We start from the raw sequence: 16,949 nt of genomic DNA on the forward strand, positions 1-16,949 counted from the left end.
TAATCTCTGCATTTCAGCGCAGACAACTAGTGGAGCCTCTGAATTGATCCTGAATTGACTTGTTTTTGAGCAGTTTCTGGTGGAGAACTTCTGTGAATTGCTGTGGTTTGTTAGCCTTGTTCCTCTAGGGGTAGGAACAACATGTTTAGGGACTTTGGATCCCTTAGATTATGGACATTTCATGCTTATAGCTGTAAGGCACAAAAATGTCTATAACAGTTGCCCCCTAAAGTATGAGGCCGTTTATCGGGTGAAATTCTTTATTAGGAGGATCCGAAGTTCATTCAATGCTGGGAGGAGAACTGTAATAAGATACAATACAATACATTATTTTTCATATTGCTTTCATGATCTAGCTGAGGTGGGCATTCCCATGCTCAGCTTTATAAATTCATTTTTCTATACATAGAACAGACAATCGTCTGATGGTAGACTGATAATTTTGATGAAATTATCATCCTTTGTGTAGGATGATTATCTGCTGCAGTGATGTACATGTCAATGTCTTTATCTTTCCTGAATATATATCGCAGCCCGGATGGATGAAACTAGATCCGGGGTCTTCAAACTCGTTCGATCTTCACTCTAAGTACAAGTCGATCCATGTGAGAAATGTTCTGAAGTCGAACATGGAAAGACATCGCTTGATTACCGGTCAATGAGGTAAACCGTTAACAAGCGCGAGAGGAATCACCGATAATGATAATGACCCTCAAGGTACTGCAGTACAATTCACGTGGTGTGAATAAAGGACTTGGCGTCGAACACCACACAAAATCTTTCGGTCGAAGGTCATTGATGAATACCTGTCGCCGGAAGTGAGAAACTTGCCATTGAGGCATGCAAGCTTCAAAGTACTGAAGGGGTTGTTCCTAGATCAACTTCTTGGATAATGAGCTGATGTCGACAAGAAGCGATCCGTCAAAGGAGGGCCTTAATGAATCCCACATCAGTGACACGGAACGGAGCAAATGATTTTGATGGAGGTGAAAACGATCTGATGACATATGATTCAGGGTGGCGGGCATGAAAGGATGAAGGATAATGTATGGCAGTGGATGGGACACGGTTGACTTCTCTGAACGACTTCTCTTGAACATATGGCGACACTTATGCGATGGATCGGTAGCATTACCCCAAATATGGATGGTATGGCGAGACCATGGTGATGTGACCGGTGAATGAAACAACCCAACCCGACTGTGGTACGGAGGAAAAGTGTCATGTTCAAGAGCGACTTGCTACCATCAAAGTTTTCTTTAGTTTCTCCCAATTTTTCCCCAGTCATTGCTGACCAGTACCTCTTTATTTTTGTCAAGCTTGAGGAGGATAACATATGCTTGTTCTATAACTTGCCCTTCAGGCAAGCCCATCGCTATGTTTTAACGAGCCTAGCGATAGTGAAACTCGTTCTCGTCTAAAGACAAGTTTGTCGCTATTTAATGTTTTTAACGAGTCTAACAACAAAGATAACTCGGTCCTTTTCATTTTTAGAGAGTCTGAAAAGGTACGTAAAGTTAAATCCGAAAGTCCTTTTTCATCATCTAATCCCTTAAGTCCGAAAAAGTATAAAACAATACAGAAGGGATGAGTTTTCGATAGTTTTAACGAGCCGAATCAAACAAGCGATCGATCTTTTTTGTGCAATAATCCCTCAACTCCAAAAAGATTAAAATCTAGAGGAGGGATAGCTCTTCTGGTCACTTTATCGAGCTGGAAGGCCAAAACTCGGCAATCTTTTCATATTTTACGAGTCAGATGAAAAGAGCTTAAAGAAGACTCGTCTTTTGAGGAACGAGTGATAAAACGGGTTAGCAGCTGATTCCAGGTACGGGTTGGAATTTTCCAATCACGACAGTGTCACAAGGATGGCTAGTGAAATCACTCTTCGCAGCTGTTCCTCAAAATGGGTAAACAATCATATGGAGGTGAACGATCGGCCAATGGAAAAGTGGAGGTGATGGGCAAACACGACCAAGGCTTTAATGGCTGATAATGTTACATTCACGGTGGTTATTTACCGGAATAGTTCATTTTTTAACGAGCTTAAACGCGGAAAAACACTGCTCAATCTTATGTTTATTTTTTAACGAGCATGAACTATGCGCTAAAACTGCTCGGATCTTGCGTTTATTTTTTAACGAGCATGAACTGTGTGCTAAAACTGCTCGATTAATCCAGTCATATGATAAGAATGTCTCATTGAAGATGTTATTTTTTATGGACCTTAGATCTTACAAAGCTTTGCTCCGGATCCTTTCGTTATGCAAGTTCGGAAACGACTAATCCTACGAGTTTAAAGGGTTAGATCTACAGGTTTAAAGGGAGGACCTAAAAATTTAAAAAATAAATAGCCGCCCCTTGCTTGCACTCCAAAAGGTTTGCATGTCCCCAGGCATAAAGTACGATTTCAATGTTACCCCTTCTTAGTCCAATAAAACATTTGTTTTACCGGGAGAGGCCTACCTCTTTCAGGTTACCCAAAGATTGTGTTGTTAATCTTTCAAACAAAACACTTCTTCGGTGATATCTACCGAAATAGACAAAGGTGAGAGACTCCGTCTGTCAACTCACATAACTTTGACAAAAGAATCTTATCCCAGAACAACCCCACTTCCAACCACGGACGGGGTACGGACTAGTCATATTCTCTCGTGGAAACCTACCTTATACCCAAAGTTTTCCTGCCGAAGCAGACCAGGATGCATGCCCCCTGGGTTCCAGTCATATCCTTCCAGATTACTCGCGCTCATCGGGAGGACGGACCGTGGGTTGAGACATTTCTTGCGTGAAGAGACCATTTAGGGACGGTATATGACTATTTGCGATGCGTGATCCGGGAAATGAAAGCTGGTCCACGAGCTTGACCACTCTTCCTTCGTGCGGAAAACACATTACTCTAAAGAGTGAGGAGACAATAGCTCCCATGCAATATATATAGTCTCGTCCAAGGAGTAGGTTATAATCCAAGGGTCCTTGAACAACCATCACGTTCATTTGAACGGTCTTCCCTTTCAATGTTATGGGCACATTGGGGAGGATCCCTAAAGGTCGACTGGTTCCTTTATCGAAGCCTGTCAAATTTCTCATTTCAGGCAAAAGCGCTGGCGAACCAAGCGCTTTCCAAGCAATAGAGGAAAGGATACTCACAGATGCCCCCTCATCAATGATGGTGCCAGCCATTACCATTCTGTATATTTGAACGATAATTCTGAATGGTATGCTTGCTGGCAAACGGGGTCTGCCTAGTTGGTTCCAGTCAAACGAGACAACTAGGTTGCTTGGTGGTGGGACCGAATAGACGGCCGGGTATGACTCTGACGAAGTTCCTTCCTGCGATAAAGGAATTGGCAAATTTCCCCCTTGTTTGTCGGAGTCTGTGTTGATGAAGAGAATTTGGACGGTGTCATCTTTATTCTCTTCTGTGATGGTATCATTCGAAGATAGAACCTCTGAAGGCAAGACCGGGTCAACTGCTGCCTCGACCTTTTAACTTTCGTCAGGTATAGATTCGGACGGTTCATCCTCAATGATAGGTGCTTCGGCTGACCACCTGAGCGGGCCAGCCGGGTTCTCAACTAGTGAAGGACTTGGCATGAGTTTTTGATATCCAGGAGGAAGTTGCGCTCGTAAAATCGGGCGATCTTCCAAAAATCTTTTAGCCTCGTCTAAGAAGGGACAACGGTGGATGGCGTGGTTGCCTTCGCACAGTCTACAGGGAGATCTAGCTCTCCCTTTTTGTCCAAGGACTTCACTCTCGCTAGTTGACGGTATGCATTCAACATGGCTGTCAGAGGTTGATGCTACCGGATTGTGCAAATGGGGAGACCAGTCCCTTAGTATCCGAGGGATGCAGGGACAATCTCTGTGGAAGTGGTCTCCCTTGCATATGACACATGGAGATTTAGGCCTAGTCAGTGCCGTGTGTGTATTTCTGTCAGACGCCACTTGTTTGCCCCAAGTCGCTTTCGGCTCCTTCTTCTTCTTTTCCTTCTTCTCCTTAGGAACTTGGTTTTTTGTTTTACCAGTTCCGTCAAGCGAAGAGGAAGGAGGAGAGGAAGAATTAGATGAAGTAGAAGGCTGGTGGGTAACTCTGGTCTGGTCTAACTGTTGCTTCGACTGTTCAGGAATAGTGGTGTTCTGAACGACATTGGTTGAGAAGAGCCAGACCGGCAAGCCAATTGTCAGTCCTGGAAGCGACAATGTGGCCATATGGGGCGCACCAACATCTCCCCAAGAGGAGAAGGGACTAGGATTTCCACCAAGGGGAATTCCTTGGTTGGTGTGTTCCATTTTCTCAACCTAAAGATCAACGCAGGAAGAAGGGGTGATTTTTCCGTTTAAAATAAATTTTAACGACGGTTTAGACACAACTTGCTTTTTCAATTTTAAAGAGTCGAGAAAAAGCTAAAGATGACTCTAGTCTCCTTCGATGTTTTAACGAGCCCGAAGTGACAAATGCTCAGATGGACTTTTTCCGTTATAGAGTCTGAAAAAGGCCAAAAGGAACTGCTCAGGAGTTCTAGGTAGAGGGTGTGCCAAACTTTTCGAAAAATCGCAGAATACTTTTTAAGGTACGGGCGGTCAATCTTCCTGAATGTTGTGTTCAGTGCATTGCGATTAGTAGGGCGGCCGACACGGCTTCCTAAGGATAAAGGTTTTATGCCTATAGGGGTCTCCCAATATATACTCGACGGTACGTGGGAGCACTATCCGTACTGGCGCTATCGTCCCTCAGGAGGAATCACCCACCATCAGCGAGATCGACAGTCACCAAGCTTTACGATGCCGGAACACGTCTCTAGCCTAGACCTCTATGTTGTGCGTTAAGTTACAAAGCGTTGTTAAGTTCATTCAATTTATTTTAGGTTGATCTTTTTAGAAGTTTGCCTTTTGAGGTTCACCACGAGATGTATGATACAATTCCTAAATGCAGTCTAAAGATGATAAGCAAGATTTTATATCTTTTCAACAATGAAAATCCTAGCTACAAAGGGAAAAGAAAGACACCATCTTTTCTCAAAGAGCAATCAGCACACTCTAATGCACTTTTCCTAAATCAAGCATGCAAACTATCAATATGCAAATGCACAATGCAGGTGTTTGTTTTCCGCTCTCTTAATATTGATGCCTAAAAAGAAAGCTTTTTGTACAACTTTGAATTTGCTTTTAAATGACAAATACAAACAAGTTTGCTTTTTCGAAATCAGAAAGGGTAGAAGAGAATACAACACTTTACGACTTTCGAAATGAACACTTGTTTCGACACTTAAAAGAGACAAACTCAAACCGAAAGCAAAAGTAAACGTATAATCAATCTGTCAACAGCCAATGAACTCTCTCCTAAGATCAAAATCAACAGATCTGAATCAAGGGCTACAGGATGACTATTTCACTCTTGCAAAGGAAAACTGTAAATGACACCACAAACACATAAAAACACTCACATTCTTTTTGTACAAAAGGAGGCAGAATTTAAGCAGAGAAAAGGAGTTATCAGACAGGTACCTATGCTGGTTACAGGCTGCAAAAAATCAGAGATCAAAACAAGGCAAAACAGAGCAGAGAACCCCAGCTGCACAAGGCCTAACTGGATCAGCGCACCCCCAACACAGAGGTTTTGACATTCAACGCAGGTAGCCTTCACGGGACCTGCGTTGAAATGCAGAACCTCTTCACAGAGTCTGCGCTGAAGCAGAAACGAGAGTTGTTTTTGGGTTCTGGGTTACAGTTTGCTATTTAATCTACAGTTTCAGGCCAAATAAAAGCAACAAGCAAGGTACAATCAAAGGGATGCTTTGAAGGAGGACTAAGATCTATCACAAAGGATCATCAAATCATTTGTGAGTCCATTGTTCAGATCATAGACAAATCCAGTGATTGGATCAAAGCAGCAGCTGTCTACTTTGCACCTGAAAATAGCAGATGCAGTTCGATTGCTGCTCTTGAGTCTATGAAACAAACAATGATAGAGACACAAATAAAATGACTAAACAGATCTCCCCAGCGGAGTCGCCAATTTGTTGTGGGGAAAAATGCCTATGCAGGACGATCCTATCCACCTAAGGTGTGACAGTGCCTTAGCAAAAAACAGAAACAGCTATTCTAGTATTCTTCCTTTATGAATTAAGAATGAAGAGAGATGGATGGACTAACCAGTGTCTTCCGTTTGTCCCTCGATCCGGTTTCTCTTCTCTTTGAGAGTTCCCAGCTACTTGCCTTCTCGCTCGCCCAGCTTCAACAGGTTTCTGCAAGATCACAAGAAGAGAACACTACACAAAGACATAGATTCATATTCATAACTAGTTCAGGATTAGAAATAAACTAAACATACTAATGCAATCATACATCAAAGACACATCAACATATAGGAGAAACCAAGATAGCTTTATTGATGAATAACAAGGTTCAGGAAGAGATACAACCCAGAGGGCTCCAATCCAGCATCTCCTTCCCAGCAAATGAAATTCCTATCTTCACCTTCCTTCAAAGCATTAAGCACCCAATGATTCCAATCTCAAACCAACAACAATTCTTTGCAATAACAAAATTCCAGCCTCTAGATCTCATGGAGGAGAGATCCATATATAGATGTTTGGAGAGAGGATGAGTCAGCTTGAGATCTAACTAATGTCCTCTCCCTCTGTCAGTTCTTGCTTCCACTTGGAGACTAAGAGCCTCTTACTCATCACTAGTCGAATTCCTTGAGGCAAGTGTCATTGGAGAAGATTCTGGAAGCTTCCAGGGTCTTTCCACCTCGTTGAATGAACTTTCCATTTGTCACTTCCCGCTCAGCGCACCCTGGTAGTGCTTCTACCTGCGTTGCAGTGCACCTAGCCAGTGTAATCTTTGCATTTCAGTGCAGACAGCTAGTGGAGCCTCTGAATTGATCCTGAATTGACTTGTTTTTGAGCAGTTTCTGGTGGAGAACTTCTGTGAATTGTTGTGGTTTGTTAGCCTTGTTCCTCTAGGGGTAGGAACAACATGTTTAGGGACTTTGGATCCCTTAGATTATGGACATTTCATGCTTATAGCTGTAAGGCACAAAAATGTCTATAACAATGGATGTATTGTATGATTGGAACTTACACTTATTTATATAATAAGAGCCAACACTTTTTCATGCATGTGTTGTATCTGTTGTAAGATTGATCTTTAACACTTGTAATGCATGTCGCTTTAACCTGTGTTCTACATATGAACTGATTCATTTGTTGTAATGCATAATATATTAATGGAAATGTGTTGTCTATGCTGTTAATGTTGTCCCGTCCGTGTCGACTACTCTGCCAGACATCAAACAGACCTTTAACGTGAAACTTGTTGTAACAACTGTTGCACCCTTTCGGACTGGTCCGTGAGTGCTGTAGGTGTTATCTTACCTTGTATATTCTAACTATCACATCCGAGTGGACTGCTCCGCCGGAAGCTGTGTATGTCTTGTGTGTTCTGTGCTCCTAGCCAAGTTGGGACTGCTCACTTTCAACCTGGAACTCACCTTTAGCCTCATCCCACCCACTTGTGTTAGAACCTCTCATACACCTTCCTTGAATCACTGCAATGGTCACACCCTTGATACTGACAGAGTTATCTTACTTGTGTTTGTGTGACATTGCAGTCAAGGCATTACCAGACAACCCACTGCTGGGACTCCTACACCAAACGGTCTAAGGTATAATTGGGACTTCTTATTGGGGAGATCCCCTTACCTGTTAGTGGGTCCAACACTGTCAACAGGTCCTTGGGTCCTTTGGTTTTGCAGCAATTTTCTTTGTAAATCCCCTTCTTCGTAACTTCAACGACTTTCATTGCATTTTTTAAGGAGTTATGAAACTCAAATGTTTCGATATCACTCTGTTATGAAGTCTAGCCTTTTGACATCAGGTTCTGATACCCCATTTTGGGTTTGCCTTTAAAAAAACCATCGAGGTCTCCTCCACATTCCAACCTCCGATATCCAGAAATCCTGATACGTTGTTTGTCGATCCTTCTAATATTGTGTCCTAAAGTGTTGAACCTTCTCTGAAATCATCATCTCGATGGTCGAGCTTTCCCTCTTGATTTTGGCCTCTGAAGTTCAGCTCTCCTGTTGTTAGTCAACCAATATTGCACTGGTCCTCCTCTATACTAGGAATGAAAGATAGGATCATTTGACACAAATGAAAGATGGTATGATAGATAACAACATAGGCTCCAATTGGGGACAATATATTGCAAGCAATGCATTGAGAACCTACAAATTAGTGCCTCTATCTGTTCAGCATAGAGTCATTTTATCCAAGTACATAGAAAACAAAAACATAAGAAGTAAGAAATTAAAACATTACTAGCATGTATAATGGCTAACTGGTTTATATAGTGGGTGAAAAATGGACCTCTTTAATGCTGGAAATAAATCTTGAAAAACTTCCCTTTCATAGGCAGTTCAAGCACCTCACCATCCAAGTTTTCAAGTAAGAATGTGTTCTTTCCTTTTGCTTCAGATATCTTAAAATGTCGAAACCACAACGGATCAAACTTCCCATGTTTTACTTTTTCCTCTCTCCTAACATCCCATCTGAGTACCAAATCTCTTGGCTATAAGGATTTTCCCCTTTCCTTTTTTTCAAAAAGAACCTTCATCTTTTCTTGGTATTTAATCAAATCCTGAGATAAATGTTCTATGTTTTCTTGCAGTTCTACCAGCTGATTTATTCTCCTGGTCAAAGGATTGGGCTCCTCCTCAACATCCTGTAAAATCTTATCCACTCGCCTGGCTAGTTGGACAGGGAAAATTGTAGCCTTCTTATATACCAATTCAAAGGGAGACTTCCCAGTTGACCTCTTGGTAGTAACTCGGTGGACCCATAGAGAAAATTTCAGTCGTGAGTCCTATTTTTTCTAATTTCCTAATATGGTATTTTTTAGAATCCTTACTAAAGTTTTATTTGAAGACTCATCCATCCTATTTCTCTATGGATACTAGGTGGTGGAGTGTCCCACGATCATGTTGTACTTTTGGCAAAAAATTAGAAACTTGGCAGACTTAAAAGCTTGAGTGTTCTCAGTGATAATATTCCTTGGACAACCAAATCTAGCAAGGATATTCTCCTCCATAAACTTAATGACCACTACATCGGTTGCATTTCTGGATGGGATGGCCTCCACCCATTTCGTGAAATAATCAGTGGCTGTAAGTATCCATTTTTGGTTACTGCTCGATGGTGGATGTATTTCTCCTATGAAGTCTAGCCCCCATTTCCTGAAGGGATCCTCCACAAAAACAAGAATCAGGGGGAGGGGTGCTAACTTCTGCTTCTCAGCAAAAATCTGACATTTTCCACAAGATCTGACATAAGCATGAACCTCACCAAACAACTTGGGCCAATAGAAACCTACTTTAAGGATCTTATGGGTTGTGGATCTCCAATTGTAATGTCCTCCACATACACAGTTATGGAATTCATCAATCACCTTAGGAATCTCTTCTTCTACCAGGCATAAAAGAAAAATCCCCACTGGGTCCTTCCAGTACAGTTGGCCATTTGAGATAACAAATTTCTAGGCTTGTAGCCTCAAGGCCCTATATTTAACTTTGTTCAAAATTCAATGGGAATTTCAGAAAAAGTAAATAATGGACAAGATACTTATACCATTATGAGACAAGGTACTTCATTTGGATTTTCTGTATTAAGGTCTCAATAATGTTTTATTCCTCTACTCTTCCACTTTCTCCTTGTCTACCAGTAATTTTATACCCAAGGCTTGGCAGTTAGCCTTTGTCAACATTTTAGCTAGTCCTTCCCCCTTGATCAACTTAGTGGGTTTTATATCCATATTGTATTCTTGAATCTTTCAAATCCATTTTCCTCCCTTGCCTTCAGTGTCACCCCATGTTGGGTAGCGGAGGTCCCGCGTAACAGTTTTGGGTCTGATAGCCTAGAAAGTAGGATAAAAATATTATAAACCTCCGGAATATGCAGAGCGCGAAATGTAAAAGGTCGAGTCAAAGGGTTGTTCGCCCAAGAAATAATATAAAATAATAGGGAGTAAGTTGGTCCACGGACCATAGGAAGGTATAAATAGAGCACGGCTCTATGAGGGAAAGGTAGTTCTTTTTGGGTATGATCTTGGATCGGAATTGTAATGGGTTTTTGAGAAGAGGAGTCTGAAAGCATTTGTATGTTCGAGTTAGGTGTCAGGGTAGCGGATAGAGGCTCTATAGCTATGTGCGCAGAGGCCTGAAAGAGTCCGCAGCTGTGCGCGCGAACCCCTGTAGCTCAGTGCGCAGGGTGGAACTGGATGTATTAGCGATAAAGTGGAAATAAAGATAGGTTTCTTCTGTAAATCTTGTGATCTCTGAATTATCGCAAATCTGGCATTTTGTATGGTTAATAAGACTGTTTTGATTTATGCACATTATTGAATTCTTGTGAATCTAGGTTTACTCTTAATATGTGAATTGCATAAATGTGATAATTGTTTGCTTAAAGACCACTCTAAAGTAGACCCGAGCTGCAATACTTCTTCCACTAGATTAGATTGGTAGATTGCGCGAGGTATTCAACATCTGCGCAAACACAGCGCAGCGCAAAGCTGCAGAACGGACCGTGAAACCTCCGAACCACATATAGACATCCCAAGGGTGTGGAAACCTAGTTCTAGCACCCTCCCCTGCTACCTTGGGTGAGACCTCAGTCTGCACTCCGCGGGATGTTGTCGAAAGGGCCGGTAGCTACAGGATTTGTTGGCTAAATAATTCTTCTGAACCTGGTTGAGGCCCATATAAGCCAACAAATGGTTCCGTTGCCGGGACCGGGATCTACCTAATGGGTGATTGGTGTGGAACACGAGGAATCTATAGAACAGAAAATTGAAGGATCGAAGGGACTAGGAACAACAGTAGTTCAAGGGTAACAATGACGAGCGTGATCTAGTTACCAGTATTCAGAGGAGCAGGGGGTGAAGACCTGAAACAATTCTGGTTCGTGTTAACATCAGTATGGAATGCGCAACGAATTGTAGATGATAATATCAAAAAGGCTACCTTAGTCAACGTGCCGCAGGACCGAGCACTGACATGGTACATAAAGTACTCAAGCGATCAGCTAATGCCGGGGACAACAAAAATCTAGACTGAATTGAAGAAGGAGTTCAGCCAGACGAAGTCAGAAACACAGTCGATTATAGGTTTCAAAGAGATCACGATGATGCCTAGTGAAACCCCGTGGGATTTGGACCAAAGACTGAAAAGTACTATTCGCAAGGCCAACATGACATTTACGGATGCGCAACATTGCGCTTGGTTTATGGCATCCTTAACACCACATCTGAGGATGGATTTATCACAACAGAAGATCTCAACCTAGGCTGAAGCGCTAGAGACAGCAATGAGGTTACATGAAACTCCGTTACAAGACTCAGGGTTGGGAGTTCAACAAATCCAAGCACAGATCCAAAATTTGTGTTTGGAAATGAAGAAGTTAAAACAAGGATAGGTACCGCAACCGGAAGTCCAGGAGGAAGTATGGTGTATAAAGTGCAGAAGCCAGGGACACGATAAATATCACTGCCTGGTCTCAGTGAACTTTGTGGCAATGGGGGGACCAACACTATTGCAACCAGAGGCACAGGCAGGACCGAGCACCACAACCCCACTCTGGTGTGCAATCTGTCAGGTGGGAGGAAAGCACAACACTGATAACTATCATCTATTACCAAAATACAACCAGACCCCCTAGCAGCTATTTTGCAACTTTTGTAGGTCGGTGGGCCATGAGGAAAGAGATTGTTGTAGCTACCAATTGTTAATGGACCAGTCACCTACTTACAGAATGCAGATTGAGGCAGGAGGTCAGGATCCAGTCGCGGCGATTGTGTGTGGTGGGTTCCAGGGCCGAGGACAAGGACGAGGCGGAATGGGGCTAAGAAGGGGTCGCGAGCAACTAATCTGCTACAACTGCGGGGGACTGGGACATTACGCGCGGGACTATAGCAACCCAACCATAATTTCATGTAGTTATTGTGAGAAATTCGATCATGAGCTGACAGATTGTCCTACGCTGATAGCACAGATTTGTGAAAAAAAAGTAGCGCAACCAACAATGACCCAAAATGTGCAGATGATGAGGTCTGAACCCCGCGAGGAAGATCCCAAAGTCAACATGTTACTGAGAAGTGGCATGGCCACAGGAGCGGATGGAAGGAAGTTAGGGACTGGTAAGGAGACATATCTGGAAGCTCGGGGGAGCTTAACGGAGGTCTCTACCCCAGGTAGTAGGGATCAACCGGAGTCGGAAAAGGATCCCTCGATGATAACTACCTTTTTAGAGACATGTATAAAATTGCTTTGTGACAACAGGACAATTAAAGCCTTACAGGAGTTGATAAATAAATGCATAGGATGGAGTGAACCTCACGTCGTTCAAAAGTTTGGAAGACATGCATCACGGACCGGGAGGGAAATGCGGTTAACAGCGCAGATCGGCGACTATGAGATGGATCAGGTCATTTTGGTTTTGGGCTTAGATGCCAACGTACTGCTGAAACAAACTTGGGAGCGCATGGGTAAGCCTACCCTACAATGGTCCCCTATCCAACTACGGATGGCAAACCAGTAGAAGGTGCTGCCCATGGGAAGGCTGCAAGGAGTTATGGTAGACCTTGACGGCGTAAGTACCCGAACGGACTTTGAAGTGATTGAGCTCATGGATGAAATTATGCCTTACCCTGCATTGTTAGGAATAGATTAGGCCATCGACATGAATGGGGTTATTAATTTAAAGAAGCAGACAATGATATTTGAAACAAAGTCACTCTGCCTAGTCATTCCGCTAGATCCGGCTGAAGGACCGTGCTACATTGAACTTGTGTGCGACAGAGAATGCGACGATGATGTAGATTGTAGCTATAGAATGTCTGCCCAACGGCAAGAATGGATCAAGAGAATGGAGGATAGAAGAATATCACGAGGAGATGGAGAATCTTGCACTTCTAACTCAGATGAGGAAGATGAGCGGTGGCACAACAAGTTGAACGAAGTAACCACGCTACACTGCAACATGGTGACTAAATCTCTGTACTGCGTAAGGGCCCAGGATTGAGAATTGCTGAAGTATGATGGGTTGACAATAATAGATGAATTCCTGACCAAATTTGAAATTGCAGTACCAGAGCACCAACGGTTTGATGCGATGAGGTGGGCGCTACGTGCAATGCTTGCGTGATGGTGGGGCAGACATGAAGGATGTTCGAAGATTGGCATGCCTGCAGGCGCATGATGAAGATCAGATTTGGGAAACTGGAACTATGCATAACAAAGAAATATGATGGACATGATGACCCGTGCATGCACCTTACCAGATGGATCAAAGCCTATGGAGAGGAACCTCTGCCAGAATGGGTGCACTTATTTTATCGCACCCTGGACGTCATTCCCAGAGACTGGTATACTAAAGTGGAGCTCAGACACGACACAGGTGAATGGGATATCTTGCGCGAAGGGTTTTGGTCGACACTCCTCTTTGAAGATCAATGGATGGATCCATTGGACGAAGAATTATAGTTGGTAAAGGCCGCCATTTTCAAGGCACCACTAGAACCAGAGGAAACTGTGCAGCCCGACTAGTTGCGACAGCTGAGCCAGGCCCTTGAATGCTATAATGTCCAGATAGAAGAAGATGAGGATGACCCGTGAAACATCAATATTCCGGAATCAGAGGGAAGTCGTGAGGTGCGCGGACCCGAAATCGAAGATCTAGATATCACGATGCCATTGAAAACGAAACAAGTTAATATCAGAACCAAAGAAGAGCCAAAGTACGCAACACTGGGGGACTATTGGGACGACGCCATAGTGGAGAAGGTCGTCGAATTGCTTCGGGAATATCGAGATTTGTTCCCAACAAAGATCACGGAGCTAAAAGGGATCCTAGGAGATTTGGGAATGATGAAGATAACGTTGAAGCCAGATGTGAAACCGGTGAGGCAGTGACCCTACTGATTGAATCCAAAATATAAAGCAAAGGTCTATGAAGAATTGGACAAGATGCTAGCAGCAGGAATCATTGAACCAATCGAGGAGTCCAACTGGGTAAGTCCGATGGTTATGCAAGAGAAGAAATAGAAGGGTGAGATTCACATCTGCGTGGATCTTAGGAAGCTCAATGATGCCTGCGTTAACGATCCATTTCCAACACCGTTTACAGATGAGGTACTGGAAAATGTGGGGGGGCAGGAAGCCTACTCCTTCACGGATGGGTTCTCAAGATACCACCAGATCAAGATCGTGCCAGAGGATAGGAGTAAAACAACGTTTGCCACTGAATGGGGTTGCTTTCAGTACACGGTGATGCCCTTTGGACTGAAGAATGCACCGGCGATATTTTCACGAATAGTAGTAGCGGCATTCAAAGAATTTATCCACAAGTTCTTAGAGGTCTATCTTGATGACTGGACCGTGTTTGGACTAGTTAAGAAGCACGTAGCAAGCTTACGGTTGATGTTGGATACTTGCCGCCGACACCAGATTGTGCTAAACTTAAATAAGTGTACTTTCCTTGTCCCATTCGAGAACCTGATGGGCCATGTGGTTTGTAAGTAAGGCTTGATGGTGGATCCGGTGAAGATCACCGTCATACTCAATCTGCAACCGCCTCGAAGTGTCAAACAATTATGTGCCACACTGGGACACACGGGCTACAATCGGAAGTTCATCAAAGCTACGCTCAGATCACGGCTTCGATGGAACAGTTGCTGAAGAAGGATACTACTTATTGCTAGAATAAGGAATGCAACAAAAGTCTGGAGACGCCTAAGGAAAAGATGGCATCAGCCCCTATACTGGTCTTTCTGAAATGGGACGTCGAATTTCATGTGCATGTCGATGCATCGTGTATCACATTGGGGGCGGTACTTACTCAACCAGGAGCGGAGGGAATTGACCACCCGATTGTGTTCATAAGTCGCCAGTTGTCGAAAGCTGAGAAGAATTACTCCACTACTAAGCGCGAGGGTTTAGCGATGGTATACGCGCTTCAAAATTCCACCACTATCTGCTTGGAGGCCACTTTAAGATGTATACTGATCACTCAGTGTTAAAATACCTAGTGAACAAGTCTATGTTGGGGGGCGCATTTATAGATGGTTGCTGTTATTCCAGGAGTATGACTTTGAGGTCGTTGTAAAGCCGAGACGTCTAAACGCAGGCCCTGACTACCTGTCCCGAATTGAGAACGGTGAAGAACCCACAAATCTAGAGGATGGACTCCCCGATGCACAGCTATATGTAGTGCGCATGGCAGATGGTCACTTTGAGTATATAATCCATTTCTTAACTACATGAACTGTTCCGCAAGGATATTTTGTTCAGCAGAAGAAGGAATTGGTGATACGCACAGCAGACTTCACTGTGATTGTAGGACACCTCTACAAAATGGGCAACGACAAAATATTGCGTAGATATGTCCCGGAGTTCGAGCAAGGACAAATCCTGGTCGAAGCACATGGAGGGGTTGCTAGCGGACATTATGTGGGTCATGCCACAGCCTAGAAGATTCTTCATGCAAGATTATGGCGGCCCACTTTGCATCAGGATTCGAAAGCATACTGCCGAGCTTGCGACGTATGTCAACAGACAGGGAAACCATCGCGGAGAGATGAAATGCCGCTCCAGCCACAGATGATGCTACAACCATTCGAGAAGTGGGAAATCGATTTCATAGGACCTATCGAGTGATGAGGGAAGATGGGCGCTTGCTATATCATCACTATGACAGATTATTTGACTCAATGGGCAGAAGCACTTGCACGGCTGCAACAACTGCGAAGTTTTTGTTCAAAAATGTACTGACAAGGTTTGGCTGTCCCAAAATTCTCATGAGCAATCAGGGAACGCATTTCCTAAATGAAACAATCAGTGCACTCACTGAGGAATTCCAAATATATTACCAACAGAGTACGCCATACCACCCACAAGCGAATGGGATTGTTGAGGCATTCAACAAAATCTTGGAGACAGCGTTGACCAAGGTTTGTAATGCGCAACGAAATGACTGGGACTTGCACATCCCTGCTGTGCTATGGGCATACCGAACCACGTGCAAAAAGTTGACAGGCCAGACACCTTTTCGGTTAGTCTATGGCAAGGAGGCTGTTATGCCTATGGAATATATTGTGCCTAGTCTGCGAATCGCGGCAATCACAGGTATGGCAGACCGCGAGGCTTTGGAGGAAAGACTCGTGTAGCTAAAGGAACTGGAGGAGGAACGGTTTTTGGCCAAATTCCATCAGCAAGTACAGAAACAACGCGAGAAAGCGTGGCATGATCACCATATCAAGGTGCGCACCTTCAAGGAGAATGATCTCGTATTGCTATACGACAGTAAGTTCGAGAAATTCCCTGGCAAACTCCAAATGCATTGGTTGGGACCTTATGTCATCAAAGAAGTTACCGATGGGGGCATGGTTCAGCTTGCCAAACTCAATGGAGACCCCTTCCCGAGTTAGGTGAATGGCAGTTGCCTGAAGCTCTACATGGGCGGATAGGCTGCCTGACTAACCGTTCGAAGGACAGTCTAACCGCTCCAGCCAGTTGAAAGAGAGCATGGGACAGTAAAGCAATTTGGGGGAAAGAGGCACGAGTACCAGGCTACGCGTTGATTTGGCTCATCAACAAGATCGCGGCTACGCGATAAGAAGTGCATCGATGCGTTGCTAAGAAGAGAGGTGATCGTTTCTATCACTATTCATGACAAGATGTCTACATTATGGCAAAAGGGAGTGGGTAGTGGGCATTTAAGAGAGGGAGTATGAGCCAGATATGGAATGAGCTGCCACAAATTTCACACAAGGATGCTAAACCAGGTGGGAACCAGTGAATTTGAAAGTCGAATCGCTTATAAATCACTGAAAAGCATCCACCAGGCGATCTACACTTCGGAAAAACACCTGCTGGTTAGCAATATGGAGAT

This window comes from Pinus tabuliformis, chromosome 5_2 (assembly GCF_031772625.1).
Source record: "Pinus tabuliformis cultivar Carrire ecotype Pingquan chromosome 5_2, CPIR1, whole genome shotgun sequence".
Classification (NCBI taxonomy): Eukaryota; Viridiplantae; Streptophyta; class Pinopsida; order Pinales; family Pinaceae; genus Pinus; species Pinus tabuliformis.